General features: G+C 46.9%; 1 long non-coding RNA gene across 1 annotated transcript in view; it reads right to left on the bottom strand.

Annotated features, from left to right (window-relative positions):
- The window catches only part of LOC137536175 (uncharacterized), a 430,950-nt gene that overhangs the window by 692 nt on the left and 412,922 nt on the right, over positions 1–17,336 (bottom strand). The window lies entirely within an intron of this gene.

Below are 17,336 nucleotides of genomic sequence, written 5' to 3'. Positions count from 1 at the left end.
GTCAGCATAGCGTGCGCTCTTTAGTTACGTGTGATCCCTCTAACTGCCACGCGATGTGCTTGTAGCGCAACTGCAATACTTGACAAGCGCAGCCGCCTCTATGTTAAATAATGTAGTAGCGACCTGTTCGACCTGTTTTTGATAGATAAAGGAATCAATTTTGTTAAGTTATAATTGGAAAATGAATCCCTTTATTGATCAGGAACAGTTTGGACATGTACACACAATACAACTTTCCATCAGATTACCCGTAGATCGGACGGGAAATTGCGTCAAGTGTTCTGAGACCTTATTCACACTATATGCAACACATTAGCATGTGCAAACACAGTTATATAACTCTGGCTTGCATTTCCGATTCCTGATCAATTCCTATCAGCCTCATGACACCACCTTGCTGCCCCAGGACGCTTCCCCTCAAATGTTTTATGTTCCCCCTCTCCCCTGGTGCATCTGCATTTATACTTAACTTGTCCCACTGTCCCCAATTGTCCTAGCTAGCTGTATTTCTGATTGTCGCCCATGGTAGCCTGAGATTTTCCAGCATGTCAAATTGATACATTCTACCAATTTTGGTAGGAAATCAGTTGAATCATCAATCGGGCATGCTTGTTGAGGCACTGACTTTCATCCAATGCGATAATTATCAAATCGGATGGTCGATCGCCTGCCAAGTCTATAGATGTATGGCCACCTTTATAGCACTATAGGTGGTCTTTATCAGCCTGAGTTTAATCCAGCGTCAGTAGGTAGCTTGAAGCAGGCCATAAATATGAAATGAAGCACATTTCTTTTTTATCAGTTGTGTAAGAAGGAGCATCAGAGGGTTATAGCCGCGCATTTCAATGCTATAGTATGTGCCCCGCATACATATCATTTGGGGATCTGGCAATTGCCAGACCCCTAATTACTTCTCCCTCCGAGTTGCTACGACTCGGAGTTGGAGTAATAATTAGTGCTGCCCAGAATTTGTGCGGCAACAGGGTGAGCCATCATTCAGCTCACCCTGCTCCAAAATGACCGATGCTCACAACGAATCTACACAATACAGTATGAAGGAAATCAAATGGTGCAAGGTAGTAAACTATCAATACTACTTGATCATTTTTCAATCAAGGAATTACTAATCACTTGCTGGATGAGGCATCAAGTAGTGTGAAACTTTTATTAATTATCATTTCCTGTGGGAGTTTTATGTATGTACTGATGCATCATTATCTAAGTCTTTATTTGGGTAAAATGAGTGCCAAATGTATGCATCATTTATACAGTGGCTTTCAAAAGTATTCGGCCCCCTTGAAGTTTTCCACATTTTGTCACATTACTGCCACAAACATGCATCAATTTTATTGGAATTCCACGTGAAAGATCAATACAAAGTGGTGTACATGTGAGAAGTGGATCGAAAATCATACATCATTCCAAACATTTTTTACAAATCAATAACTGCAAAGTGGGGTGTGCGTAATTATTCGGCCCCCTGAGTCAATACTTTGTAGAACCACCTTTTGCTGCAATTACAGCTGCCAGTCTTTTAGGGTATGCCTCTACCAGCTTTGCACATCTAGAGACTGAAATCCTTGCCCATTCTTCTTTGCAAAACAGCTCCAGCTCAGTCAGATTAGATGGACAGCATTTGTGAACAGCAGTTTTCAGATCTTGCGACAGATTCCCGATTGGATTTAGATCTGGACTTTGACTGGGCCATTCTAACACATAGATATGTTTTGTTTTAAACCATTCCATTGTTGCCCTGGCTTTATGTTTAGGGTCATTGTCCTGCTGGAAGGCGAACCTCCACCCCATTCTCAAGTCTTTTACAGTCTCCAAGAGGTTTTCTTCCAAGTTTGCCCTGTATTTGGCTCCATCCATCTTCCCATCAACTCTGACCAGCTTCCCTGTCCCTGCTGAAGAGATGCACCCCCCGAGCATGATGCTGCCACCACCATATTTGACAGTGGGGATGGTGTGTTCAGAGTGATGTGCAGTGTTAATTTTCCGCCACACATAGCGTTTTACATTTTGTGTCCCCCACATGGCTTGTGGCAAACTGCAAACGGGACTTCTTATGCTTTCTGTTAACAATGCCTTTCTTCTTGCCACTCTTCCATAAAGGCCAACTTTGTACAGTGCATGACTAATAGTTGTCCTATGGACAGAGTCTCCCACCTGAGCTGTAGATCTCTGCAGCTCGTCCAGAGTCACCATGGGCCTCTTGACTGCATTTCTGATCAGCGCTCTCTTTATTCGGCCTGTGAGTTTAGGTGGATCGCCTTGTCTTGGTAGGTTTACAGTTGTGCCATACTCCTTCCATTTCTGAATGATCGCTTGAACAGTGCTCCGTGGGATATTCAAGGCTTTGGAAATCTTTTTGTAGCCTAAGCCTGCTTTAAATTTCTCGTGAACGACGTCACGCTCATGCGCAGAGAGTGCCCGGCAACAGGAGCGTGATCTAGGACGCGTCATAGCGACAGCAGAGGGAGGAGCTTGCAGCAATGGGTGAGCGGTGTAACCAGCGAGAGCAGCGGGTCCATGTGGTGATTCGGGGGTAAGCCCCATTTTCTGGTACCAGCAGTCTTTGGTCCTTAAAGTGAACCGAGCATCATTTTTAACACCCAGGGCAGCTCTATAGCAAATTAAAAATGCATTCTAAAAATGTGGTTTATTATTAAAAAAAACTTTCAATTTACCTCATTTTTTTACATCTAAGGGTTAAAATAGCCACTTTGTCCGTCCGCAAAGGACTTGCGGTCGTCGCTGAGCAGGAGATTGTGGAACACAGATAAGAAATCACCTCATTAGACTTAACTGACCACAAACAAACCCCCATTGTACTTCAAACAGAAAACATCAGTTACAGTTGAAGAATTTCACACCTAGCCTGGACAATGCTAGTTGTAAAACAGCAGGGGTTGAGCTTCTGAACAATGGCAGCCCTTGCAGCTATTTGAAGCCAGGAGCTGCTTAGTTTACTTTTTAAGTGGCCAGAGACTGCTGGTACACAAGTGGTTAAGTTAAGGAAAGTCATTATCAGCTCTGTCTGTATGCACTGCTTGCAACACAAAATAAACAAGGTGGATCCCACCTGGTTAGCTCAAAAAGGAAACATAGCATAGCATAACATAGAATAGATAGCCAGGTACAGGTGGTGCCCCAGAATAGATTAGCCACGTGAAGGTGGTGCCCCATAGTAGATTAGCCAGGTGCAGGTGGTGCCCCAGAATAGATTAGCCAGGTACCTCAGTGTAGTTAGCAAGCTATAGGTGCTCCAGTATAGATAGCCAGGTTGTGCTCCAGTATAATCTTATGTAGCCCTGTTCCCGTGCAGACTCCACTCACTGGGCTCTCCTCCTCTCCCCGGGCTCTCCTCCTCTCGCTGCGTCTTCCCACTATGGTTACTCCTGGCAGCAACTCTGACGTCATGAGAGGCTACCGGGTAAACATGGCGAATGGATGCGAGGCGGCGACAAGAGGAGAGCCCGGACAGGAGGAGAGCCCGGCGACAGGAGTCCACGTGGGAACGGGGCTAAGTAAGTTGCTGCGCCCCACCAACACTGCCTGCCCTGCCTGACACTTCTCTCCTGGGGGCGAGATCCGCCATTTTGGCTGTGGCCCCTGGGGGACCCCCTGACAGCTGCTGATGTACCCCCAGCCAGGGTCACGGACCCCAGGTTGAGAACCACTGCTATATAAAACTGCATATGTCAGTTGTTACTGGATGAACTAAAAATTACTGTTCAGTGAATTGTTGTGAGTGTGCTGATCTTTACACTACAAAATATGATAGCAAGTAAAAAAACTTGGGTGCGGATTCAATAAATGTTTCTCCTCTTCCAATATAGTTTCCTCTCAGGAGGTGGGGTTTTTTTAATCTCTAAAATACATTTTTTTTAGCATCTACAATCCTGGCCAAAAGTTTTGAGACTGTCAAAAATATTAGTTTTCACAAAGTTTACTGCTAAACTGCTTTTAGATCTTTGTTTCAGTTGTTTATGTGATGTACTGAAATATAATTATAAGCACTTCATACGTTTCAAAGGCTTTTACTGACAATGACATGAGATTTATGCAAAGAGTCAGTATTTGCAGTGTCCTTTAGCCCACCCACCCACCCACCCTCCCCACCTGTCAATCCTTTAGCCCACCCACCCTCCCCACCTGTCAATCCTTTAGCACACCCATCCTCCGCACCTACCAATCATTTAGCCCACCCACCCTCCCCACCTGGCAATCATTTAGCCCACCCACCCTCTTCACCCATTAATCGTTTCGCCCACCCATCCATCCCCCTCCAATCGAAGAGGACAGGGCTCAGTGGGGAAAGCGAGTCACCGTCGATCCAGACCGATCAAGCAGCGCAGCAGCAAGCAGACGAAAAATCACCACAGTCGTTCAGTATCGTTAAGCACTGACATCTTCTGCAGCATTTTACAGAGTACATAGTCATGTCACTGATTATCCTCAGAGGAGCTCACAATCTAATCCTGCCATAGTCATAGTCTAATGTCTTTCCATATTATTATTATATTATTATTATTATGTATTTATATAGCACTGATGTTCTGCAGCGCTGTACAGAGTACATAGTCATGTCACTGACTGTCCTCAGAGGAGTTTACAATATATATATATATATATATATATATATATATATATATATATATATATATATGGCATCATTTTTTTATTAGGTAAAGGGGCTTCATTCAAACTTTTGTGTTGATGTTCAATGTCTGTGACGGAAGATCAATGATTTCAAGCATCACCCTCCTTTTAACATGTCAAGTCTGCCATTCTAACCCAATCAGCCTGACATAATGATCTCCAGTCTTGTCAACATTCTCACCTGAGTTAACAAGACGATTACTGAAATGTTCTCAGCAGGTCCTTTAATGATAGCAATGAAATTATTATTATTATTATTATTATTATTTAGTATTTATATAGCGCTGACATATTCCGCAGCGCTGTACAGAGTAAAGGTTTTTTTGGGATTCAGTTAATTTTCATGGCAAAGAAGGACTATGCAATTCATCTGAACACTGTTCATAACATTCTGGAGTATATGCAAATTGCTATTATAAAAACTTAAGCACCAACTATTCTAATTTCCAATATTTTTTTCAAAACTTTTGGCCAGGACTGTACACGTAAATATAGTTCTAAGTAGTATGTAAGCAATGTAATACAAAAAACATATCATGTGAAAAAAGTTTATTGATCAAGATTGGTGAATCAGGTAAAAAAAAAAAAATCATTGAAACTGTTAAATATCTTAAATTATTAATTATTAGAATTATTTTTGTCCCAACCCACACTCCCGACTTAACAGACAACCCCCCTCCCAAACAAAAAGTATTTGCAGTAAAAGAAAACAATATAAAGTCCATAATGAAAATCAAGCTGTAGGGGCGTGTGCACAGTATGCAAAATGGATGGTGCACTCCAACATTGAGTCAGCATAAACGTCCCATTTCGGCTTGCTAGCAGCCGACATTTGCAAGAAATGCTGGCAAGGAAGCTACAAAATATCCTATGGTGAAAGGCAGAAACAGAGAAATTCAATACAGGAAACCATGGACAAACTTCTGCAGATTATGGATGAAATAAGAGCCCACCATGACACCGGCAAATGCACAGAAAGCAGGGCAACCTTGCTATTACATTATCTGGCACTAGGTGTTAGCTGATCAAAGCCACTCAGCTTGATGTACATAAAAAAATAGCTGCTAGCATTAAATACTCCCTGGCAGAATTCATTAGAGAAATTACAGTAGATATGTGCTCTCACAGCATGCCACAGCTTTAGAGCACCAGCTGACTAACCGAAGTCACAAGCAAATAATGCTCCCCCCAGGCCAGTTTCTAGGCTAAAATGCACCCAGGGTGCGGGTGTAAAAATTGCACCCCCCCATGGAGCCAGGTATAGTCTTCTCTGTTCGGGACACAGTGATTCGGCTTGATGATGTCACCAAGCCGAATCACTGTGTCCCGAACAGAGAAGACTGGCCCTGCAGCTGCAGAGATGAGGTGTGATCGTGGGACAGACATGCTCCAGAGTAAATAAGTATTTACAGTGCAGGACCAGGGATCGCTACACAGAGGAAAGAGGGGGAGGGCAGGGGACAAAGTGCCAGGGATCGCTGCACAAAAAAAAGCAACACACTGGCAGCAGACAGGGGGAAGAAGGGAGGAGAATGCCACAGACGGGGTGAGAGCGCAGGGGAGATTCGATACACAGACGAGGGAGAAGGGAGGGGGTATGCATCTGCAGCTTCTCTTTTCTGCTGGCTCCCAATCACACAAGGGATTCCCCAGGATGGCTGAATGTCTGTTTTCACACTTTGGGTAGCGTAGATCGCTGCCCACAGTGTGCTGGCAGGCATCCAGCAGTCTTAGGGAATCCCTTGTAAGTAAAAAAAAGTGGTGTGGTGGAGGAGATAAGTTAGAAATATCCCTGGCTGCAAGGACAAGTGTAGCTCGTCCTTACCACTTTCAGCATTTTTTTACTGGGCGAGTTACACTCGTGCTTACCGCTAGGGAGGTTAATATGCATGCCAAGAGGGTATATTACTGATATTTTTTTTAAATTATAAGCTTGTAAGTAGTGATGGTCGCAAAACTGAAAAAAATGCACCTTTATTTCTAAATAAAATATTGGCGCCATACATTGTGATAGGGACATAATTTAAATGGTGTAAAAACCGGGACAAATGGGCAAATAAAATGTGTGGGTTTTAATTATGGTAGCATGTAATATTTTAAAGCTATATTGCCTGAAAACTGAGAAATAATTAATTTTTTCAATTTTCTTCTTAATATTCCCATTAAAATGCATTAAGAAAAAAATAATTCTTAGCAAAATATACCACCCAAAGAAAGCCTAATTGATGGTGGTGGAAAAAAACAAGATATAAATCCATTCATTGTGATAATTTTATTGGCGATTGAATGGGAGGTAAAAATTGCTCGGATGCATAAGGTGAAAAATGACTGAAGGCTTAACTGGCTAAAAGGAAATAAATATGGCAGCCTCCAAATTCCTCTCACTTCAGGTGTGCTTTCAAGTATAAAAGACAGAGCCTGTCATGTCAGGTTTTGTCTTAACCACCCTGGCGGTATTGACGAGCTCAGCTCGTCCAGGAAAAACTTGCTGAAAGCGGTATTGACGAGCTGAGCTCGTCAATACCGCCAGGGAGATTTCTTGTTTCTCTTCCCCGCCGGCTGCACTTTTCCCTCATCAGAGGGATTCCCCAGGATGGCTGGATGCCTGCCAGCACGCTGTGGGTAGCGATCTGTGCTACCCACAGCATACAGAACTAGCATCCAGCCACCCTGGGAATCCCTGTGCAGCCGGCGGGGCAGAGAATGTGTGGAGCTGTGCAGGGATTCCCCTTCTTTGCCGGCGGGTGGCTGGTGTGGGGATCCTCTCTGTGCGGGGGGCCGGGGATCCCCGTACTGTGCATGCGGGGTGACCCTTTTGTGTGTGCGGGGGGGCGGGTATCCCCTTCTATGGGGCTGGTCTTGGCCGGTCGGGGACACCCCCTTCTGTGGTGGGGGGAAGGTGGGTGTCCCCATCTATGTGGGCTGTGGGTGGCCTCTCCCTCCTCTTCCCCATCCCTCCCTCTCTGTCCCCCGTGCCCTGACCCCCCGATCCCGTGTCTCCCCCCTGTAAGAAGCCCTGATCTACTCACCTGAGGGCTTTCTCCTGCGGCGGCCACGATGGACACCCTCCTCCTCCATCGCCGAAGTCCCGGTCTGTGTAATTACAGTACGCGGCTTGGTGACGTCACCAAGCTGCGTACTGTAATTACAGAGAACACGAGACTTCGCGATGGAGGAGGAGGGTGTACATCGTGGCCGCCGCAGGAGAAAGCCCTCAGGTGAGTAGATCAGGGCTTCTTACAGGGGGGAGACACGGGATCGGGGGGTCAGGACACGGGGGACAGAGAGGGAGGGATGGGGAAGAGGAGGGAGAGGCCACCCACAGCCCACATAGATGGGGACACCCACCTTCCCCCCACCACAGAAGGGGGTGTCCCCGACCGGCCAAGACCAGCCCCATAGAAGGGGATACCCGCCCCCCCCGCACACACAAAAGGGTCACCCCGCATGCACAGTACGGGGATCCCCGGCCCCCCGCACAGAGAGGATCCCCGCACCAGCCACCCGCCGGCAAAGAAGGGGAATCCCTGCACAGCCCCACACATTCTCTGCCCCGCCGGCTGCACAGGGATTCCCAGGGTGGCTGGATGCTAGTTCTGTATGCTGTGTGTAGTGGGGGGGACACAGGATCAGGGGTGAGAGGGGGGGCATGGAGGACAGAGAGGGAGGGGGGAAGAGGAGGGAGAGGCCACCCACAGCCCGCATAGATGGGGACCCCCACCTCCCACCCACCACAGAAGGGGGTGTCCCCGACCCACCACGACTAGCCCCCATAGAAGGATGATACCTGCCCCCCCCAATGCACACACAGAAGGGCCACCCACACGCACAGTATGGGGATTCCCCCCCCCCCCCCCACAGAGGGGATCCCCGCCGGCCACTACCAGCCAGCACAGAAGGGGAGCCCCCCCCCACAGAAGGGACACCCGGCCACAGTTAGGGGGCATCGGGGGCAATGGGGTTGGGGGGGCAGAGGCACCCGCAAACCTAGCTCCCTATACATATGACTCCCTAGACCTGGCTGCACATCTGTCTCCTATACACCTGGCTGCACATCTGTCTCCTATACACCAGCAAACATCTTGCTCCCTATATACCTGGCAAAACATCTAGCTAACTACACCTGGCTGCACATCTGGCTAATACATCTGGCTATACATCTGGGTCTTATACTCACCATTGGCATGCTGATCCCTCGCCGCGTACCTCTGATAGCTTCTCCAGTGCCTTCTTCCATGTCCCTTGGCGGATTTTGCTTCTCCCTTGGCGATCACATGTCCCCCGTCGATCGGCGTTGATGGCACCAATGTCACACAGCATCATCAAAATCTCGCAGCAAACACTTTTTTTTTTATTGAATTCAATACAATAACCTGTATTGAATTCAATATAAAAAAAATGATTGCAAAAAAAATTGGTTGAAAATTATTGGAAATTAATTGAACCACTTTTTGCACGGAAATACTGGGGAAATAGAACGCCAGGGTGGTTAATGATGCAGGATTGGGGGTCTTGGGGTTAAAGGAAACCTAAACTGAGAGGGCTATGGATGTTTCCTTTTAAACAATACCAGTTGCCTGGCAGTCCTGCTGATCTCTTTGGCCGCAGTAGTGGCTTAATCACACACCTGAAACAAGCAATGCAGGTAATCCAGCCGGACTTCAGTCAGAGCACCTGATCTGCATGCTTGTTGAGGGGCTGTGGCTAAAAGTATAAGAGACACAGGACCAGCAGGAGAGTCAGGCAACTGGTATTATTTCAAAAGGAAAAATACATTTGCTTCTCAGTTTAGGTTCCCTTTTAGAGATGTAGCGAACTGTTCACCGGCGAACGGTTCCAGGCGAACTTTGGGGGTTCGCGTTCGCCTGCACCAGGCGAACTTTTGCAGAAGTTCGATTCGCCCCACAATGCTCTATTGAGCAAAACTTTGATCATCTACATCACAGTCACATTATTGCCAAACACACTGCTTGAGGCCCGCCCCCCCTCCCTCCTCCAAGCAAGGTCCTTATGCCATTTCACTCACTTGTCTGCCTACACTAATTAGTTAAGGGACAGCTGCTTCCCTCCCTCCTCCCACCTCCCACCTACCTTTCTACCTATTCCCTCCTCCCTCCACCCTTCTACCCTTCTACCTATTCCCTCCTCCCTCCTACTGGAGGGAGGAGGGTCTCATCTGCCAGGGAATTATACTATTTCAAAAACCAGTTTACATACCATAGCTGGGAATCGAACCTAGGTCTAACTGTGTGGTGGGCAAGCACCCTAACCGCTGTACCACAACAGTACTAACCTAGCATTTACTATTTATGCTCAATGCAATAGAAACATTAGGTTGCTTAAAGGGAACCTTAACTGAGAGTGATATGGATGTTTCCTGTAAACAATACCAGTTGCCTGGCAGTCCAGCTGATCTCTGTGACTGCAATAGTGGCTGAATCACACCCTGAAACAAGCATGCAGCTAATCCAGTCTGACTTCAGTCAGAGCACCTGATCTGCATGCTTGTTCAGGGGCTGTGGCTAAAAGTATTAGAGACACAGGATCAGCAGGCGATTCAGGCAACTGGTATTATTTTAACAGGAAAAATCCATATCCTTCACCGTTTAGGTTCCCTTTAAGGATTTGTAGCATAAAAGCCAACTCACATTGGCTGAGATTTGAACCCGGGTCTCACTGTGTGGTGGGCAAGCACCCTAACCGCTGTACCACAACAGTACTAACTGAAGCTGGCCTAGCATTTACCATTTATGCTCAATACAAGAGAAAAAGTAGACAAGACAAATAACATTTATATCACGCTTTTCTCCTGGCGGACTCAAAGCACCAGAGCTGCAGCCACTAGGGCATGCTCTATAGGCAGTAGCAGTGTTAGGAAGACTTGCCTAAGGTCTCCTACTGAATAGGTGCTGGCTTACTGTCTACTTTTTTTCTTGTATTGAGCATAAATGGTAAATGCTAGGCCAGCTTCAGTTAGTAATGTTGTGCAGGGGCGTCTCTAGCCATTTTGTCACTCCAGGCGAGAAATCCTGTGCCCCCAGCCCCATACCCCCCCACTCCTGTGTTGAACCCCACCCCGAAAATCATAATGCAGCAACGTTTCACCAGAAAATACACTTATTGCGGCATGGGTTCACCAGAAAATAGTTGTAACGCAGCAGAGCGTTTCACCATAAGATATACTTATTGCGGCATGCCCTCACACACAACACACAGTATACACACACACACACACACACACACACTATACACACACGCACACAGTACACACACACTATACACACGCACACAGTACACACACATACACCGCACACAACATACACACTATACACAGTACACGCACACACTACACTATACACACACACACTATACACACGCACACACAGAGCACACTATACACAGCACACAGTAATACACTATACTATTATACTAAACCCGGTTGTCACTACCTTATAGTGTGTCTGATCCCTTATGCAGTGAAATAATGAGGAGAGAAAAGCTGAAAGAGAGGGAAGAAGATATTTGCCTCACCAGGATTGCAATTTTATTTAGCTTTCCTGTATGACAAGAAGACACAGACACCCAGCACTAGGGAAAGAGGGAAACAAAGGTGAATGAAGAAGGCTGGTGCACACCAACAGTGCTTCAGAGCGTTTTTCAGATTTACAGCAATTTGAAAAGCGCTGGGCTAATGTTACCCTATGAGGATGTTCCCACAGCAGTGTTGTGATCGCAAACATGCTGCAGGTAGCATTTATTGGAGCGATTCTTTCAAAAATCGCTTCACAAAGTCGCATTCGCGAATTGCTAGCGATTGCGATTTTGTCATGCACTAGCCCAGAGATAGGAGTGGAGTGAGACTGAGAATAGCCTGAGATGGAGCAGAGAGCTTATCTGTATTGCAGTCCCACATTACACAGAGGCTAGTTGCTGGTAATAGGACTGCTGTCCCTGCCAGTCTCCCACACAAGTCAGAAAGCAGCCCTCCTGGAGTCTAGGGACTGTCAAAACTTTTCAACCTGTTTAACACCTATTCTGCACATGCAGTCATTTTAACAATGGGGAGAGACCAGACAGATTTTTTTCCCACGGACCCTCCTCTGCATCATGCTGTGTATATTTACCAGCTTGCCTGCCCTCTAATTGCACTTTTATCAGCTAGCCTAGTGTTTTACAATGCCTTACAACAACAAACCTGAATACAGCAGACACAGGACCAACCCTAAATCACTGAATGAAAGGCGGCCTGGGGGGCAGTCAATGCCTGGCTGCTACAGTTTCTACTTCCAGGCAGTTACCAGTTGCAGAGAGAGGGACTGAATGAATCTCAGGAGATGATGCTGTACTCGGATTCCTCACTAGAATGAGTGCCTTCTCTCACTGACTCATTCATTACTGTGGTTCTTTGAATCATTGAGCTGAAGGAAATGAATGAATCAGTCAGTAAATCAGTCATGAGTCAGGCGCTGCTGCTGCTGCTGCTGCAACCTGATACCTGAGTGAGTTGAGAGGCATTTCTCCTCTCACTACTCAGTTCAGCAGCGCCCTTCCTTCCTCCTGTCGCCCTTCCCTTCTCCTGTCGCCCTAGACAAGAATTTATAGCTGCCTAATGGCTCAGACGCCTCTGCTGTTGTGGTACAGTGGTTAGGGTGCATGCCTACCACACAGTGAGACCGGGGATCAAATCCCAGCCAATGCGAGTTGGCTTTTATGCTACAAATCCCTAAAGGGAACCTAAACGGAGAAGGATATGGATTTTTCCTTTTAAAATAATACCAGTTGCCTGAATCGCCTGCTGATCCTGTGTCTCTAATACTTTTAGCTACAGCCCCTGAACAAGCATGCAGATCAGGTGCTCTGACTGAAGTCAGACTGGATTAGCTGCATGCTTGTTTCAGGGTGTGATTCAGCCACTATTGCAGTCACAGAGATCAGCTGGACTGCCAGGCAACTGGTATTGTTTACAGGAAACATCCATATCACTCTTAATGTTTCTATTGCATTGAGCATAAATAGTAAATGCTAGGCCAGCTTCAGTTAGTACTGTTGTGGTACAGCGGTTAGGGTGCTTGTCCACCACACAGTTAGACCTGGGTTCGATTCCCAGCTATGATATGTAAACTGGTTTTTGAAATAGTATAATTCCCTGGCAGATGAGACCCTCCTCCCTCCGGTAGGAGGGAGGAGGGAATATGTAGGAGGGTGAAGGGTAGGAGGGAGGAGAGTGGGCCTCCAGGTATTAGAGCCCTTGAAACATGTTTTCTATCATTTTTCCAGCCAATAGAATTTTTTCAAATTTTCAAAGTTCGCCTCCCCATTGAAGTCTATTGCGGTTCGTGAACTTTTTCGCGAACTGAACCTTTCGCAGCTAATCCAGTCTGACTTCAGTCAGAGCACCTGATCTGCATGCTTGTTCAGGGGCTGTGGCTAAAAGTATTAGAGACACAGGATCAGCAGGCGATTCAGGCAACTGGTATTATTTTAAAAGGAAAAATCCATATCCTTCACCGTTTAGGTTCCCTTTAAGGATTTGTAGCATAAAAGCCAACTCACATTGGCTGGGATTTGAACCCGGGTCTCACTGTGTGGTGGGCAAGCACCCTAACCGCTATACCACAACAGTACTAACTGAAGCTGGCCTAGCATTTACCATTTATGCTCAATACAAGAGAAAATGTAGACAAGACAAATAACATTTATATCACGCTTTTCTCCTGGCGGACTCAAAGCACCAGAGCTGCAGCCACAAGGGCATGCTCTGTAGGCAGTAGCAGTGTTAGGAAGACTTGCCTAAGGTCTCCTACTGAATAGGTGCTGGCTTACTGTCTACTTTTTCTCTTTAGTTATGGCCACACCCACTTTTAGCTGCCTGTCAGTGGCTCGCAATTGGTATTTTGCACAGGGGCTCGTTGCTGGCTGTGTCTGCCACTGATTGTGGATGAGATGAATGGTCATGACAATTTCCTTTCAAGACAATACAAGAGTAGAAGGACGAAATAAAACATGAATAAAGGTCTAGAAAAAAACAAAAAATAATATTTAATTATGAATGTTTTCCATTTCTTTCTTAATCTTCCTGTTAAAATGAATTTAGAATAAAATAATTCTTAGCAAAATGTACCACTCAAAGAAAGCCTAAATGGTGGTGGAAAAAACAAGATACAGGTAGGCCCCGGTTAAAGAACGAGATAGGGACTGTAGATTTGTTCTTAACTTGAATCCGTTCTTAAGTCGGGGCATTTGAAACTGCTTCTTCAAACTTCCCCCATAGAAATGACATCATCACGACGGGATCAGGCCATTCGTATTGGCGGGTCAGTCGTAAGTCGGGTGTCTGTAAACAGGGGACTACCTGTATAGATAATTTCAGTGTGATAAGTAGTGATAAAGTTATTGGCGAATGAATGGGAGGTGAAAATTGCTTGGATGCATAAAGTGAACAACACTGTGGGCTGAAGTGGTTAAAGGAATTAGGGGTAGTGGGGAGTATGGACATGTGAGAAGCCATGATATCACGGGCCTTCGCACGTCATGGCAAATTGGGCCGCCTGACCCCCCCTGGCCGCCAGCTGCCCCCCCTGGCTGTCCCGCTGTCCCCCAGCTGTCCCTGCTGCCAGGCAGCCCAGCGTCAGACCTCCAATCAGCCGGCAACCAACCGGGCGCTAGGACCTAGCGGACACTGCACTGATATGCGGAAGTGACATCACTTCTGCATATGCAGAGTGGTATTCACGGAGTACCGTGCGCCCGCTCTCACTGGCTGACTGGTCGCCGGCTGATTCTGAGGTCTGACTCCGGGCTCTGGCTGTCACTAAGGTGAAAGGGGGTCCCTGTCACTACCTAAACTGGAGGTCCCTGTCACTACCTAAACTGGGGGGCTCCTGTCACTGCCTAAACTGGGGGCTCCTGTCACTACATACACTGGGGGGTCCCTGTCACTACATAAACTAGGGGGCCCTGTCACTACCTAAACAGAGAACTTCTGTCACTACATACACTGGGGGTCCCTGTCACTACCTGAACTGGGGGGCACCTGTCACTACATACACTGGGGGGGCTCCTGTCACTACCTAAACTGGGGTACCTGTCACTAACTGAACTGGTGTACCTGTCACTAACTGAACTGGGGGGCTCCGGTCACTACCTAAACTGGGGGCTCCTGGCGCTACCTAAACTAGGGGGCACCTGTAATTACCTAAACTACCCAGGCCCTCCAGCCCAGCATCATGACCAGCCAACCAGCCAACCAGCCAACCAGCCAAGAATCACTGTCAAAAAGGCTACAGCATCACCACCAAGTCAGGCCAGCATTTACTTCAACCAGCCAAGCACAGCCCAGCATCACCGCCAGCCAGGCCAGCCCAGCATCACCACCAGCCAGGTCACAGCATCACCGCCAGCTAGCCCAGCCACTAGAGTGGGGCCGAACCTCCGATTTTAGGTTCGCGAACTTCCGCGTAAGGTTCGGTTCGCGGAAAAGTTTGCGAACCGCAATAGACTTCAATGGGGATGCGAACTTTGAAAAAAAAACAAAAAATTATGCTGGCCACAAAAGTGATGGAAAAGATGTTTCAAGGCGTCTAACACCTGGACCCCCAGGTGGAGGAGTGGGATACATGCCAAAAGTCCCCGGGAAAAATCTGGATTTGACGCAAAGCAGCGTTTTAAGGGCAGAAATCACATTGAATGCTAAATGACAGGCCTAAAGTGCTTTAAAATATCTTGCATGTGTATACATCAATCAGGTAGTGTAATTAAGTGTTAAGCTTGGGGGTGTAATCTCCACAGTCAGCATACAACACATAAGCTGACGTGAAGGAGGTACACACACCAGCACAAGGGATCAGGATATCCCCAGTTTAGTGGAGGAGAGGACTGACTCCAATAGGAGATTGTGGTGCACAGAGCCGGTGCAGATCTGAACAGCCACAAACACTTTCGTAATAACGTCTCAGCGCAAGGTAGCGCTGAGCGCATAAACCAGGACTGAGGAGATCAAGACAGGTAGACAGAATGAACGCTTGCTAGCTAGCGATTACTTAGCGACAGCAAGCGTCCAACCAGACAGACTGGAATGAGGCAGCCAATGCGTTGCGGCGATGGCGTGCCTCACAAAGACAGGACAGGAGAGACAGGAAATAGCAGGATCGAGATAGATGAACGTAACACAGATAAATATACAATAAGTATGTTTTCCTAGCGTATTACAATTACAGCTATCAATGAAACTATTCGTAACGTCTGACTAACATATGTATATATTGGCAATGAACCAATATATGACATAAGCAGGAACTCTGACTAAGACTGAAGTAATACAGGGAACAGGACTCAGAAGGATTCGCTATCTCTTCGCAGAGATGAACGCAATCCACAAACAGGACCAGGAACAGGATTCAGAAGGATTCGTTATCTCTTCGCAGAGATGAACGCAATCCACAAACAGGACCAGGAACAGGATAACTAGCTCAGCACGGGTGTTCACGATACGCGCAAACCACCAAAACGTGCCGGAAAACCGACTAGCCAAACACAGGAAACAAACAGCTCGTGTACGCATATATCAGCGACACTGATACACCAACGCAACACGAATACAAGGAAAATAACAAAACGCGCAAGTATGCGTATACATTGGCGATAAACCAATACATGACACAAGACAAGCAAGTAGCAACTTCTAGAACAAGAGCAGAACTAGGAGGACTCGCTGACCCCTTCGCAGGAGTCAGCGCAGTCCACACGGACCAGGAACGAGGTGGGGCACGAGCAGAGTAACAGATAGAGTCTGAAACTATGATAGCCCATGAGGCATTGCAGGAAGCAGTTCTTTATACTGAGGTCATCCAATGGGAGCAGACCTGCAGATTCCCACACAAGTGAATGGTAATTAATCACAGGCTGATAGCAGGAAAAGGCAGACAATGATATGCAGCCTGCAGGAAAGGGACCGCCCCTCCACTGCAGCAGACAATGTTTGTTTACACAAAAGCATATTAAACTGTCATAAACCTCAGAGCGACTGCAGATGGAATCAGCAACTAGTTTAAGTGCAAACCAAACTATGCAAGCAAATGCATGTAATGACATTAGAACTGCTTGGTTTGCAATACCAGTGCAGTCAGCAGTAAACGCTGCAGAAGCGATCATAACAGTACCCCCTCCCTTAAACGCGGCCTCTGGACGCCTATGAAAACTGACATATTTCTCCTGAACCACCCAAACCAAAAAATCAGAAGTGGGAAATCCAGCAAACTGATCTGACTGAAAATTCATGAAGGTCGGATCCGTCCGACAAAACCAAATTCCCGAATCAGTCTCACCAAAACTAGACCAATTGGAACCAGAACCTACCGAACCATGCCCGTCAGCACTACAAGCCTCAGTGTGACACCCATCAGAACCACGACTTCCAGAAAACAACCCCAAGAAACTCTCTGCGCGATACCCACCGCCTTCCAAGGACTGTCCAAAAACGCCAAAGCCTTTGCAATGCCCACCGGAACTGTCCCTACCAACACAAAACCCACCGTTGAACCAGTCCAAGGTACCAGGACAAGTTTCCTCAGAGATCTCCCAGAACACTTGGAAGCTCCAAAGAGATCCCCACAGGTCAGAACGCCCCTTAGGCTCACATGGAGAACTATCAAGAACCCCTATGGAACCCAGGG

The sequence above is a fragment of the Hyperolius riggenbachi genome, chromosome 10 (assembly GCF_040937935.1).
Source record: "Hyperolius riggenbachi isolate aHypRig1 chromosome 10, aHypRig1.pri, whole genome shotgun sequence".
NCBI classification, from domain to species: domain Eukaryota; kingdom Metazoa; phylum Chordata; class Amphibia; order Anura; family Hyperoliidae; genus Hyperolius; species Hyperolius riggenbachi.
The sequence above is the reverse complement of the archived record's forward strand: the minus strand, read 5'-3'. Positions and strand labels throughout refer to the sequence as shown.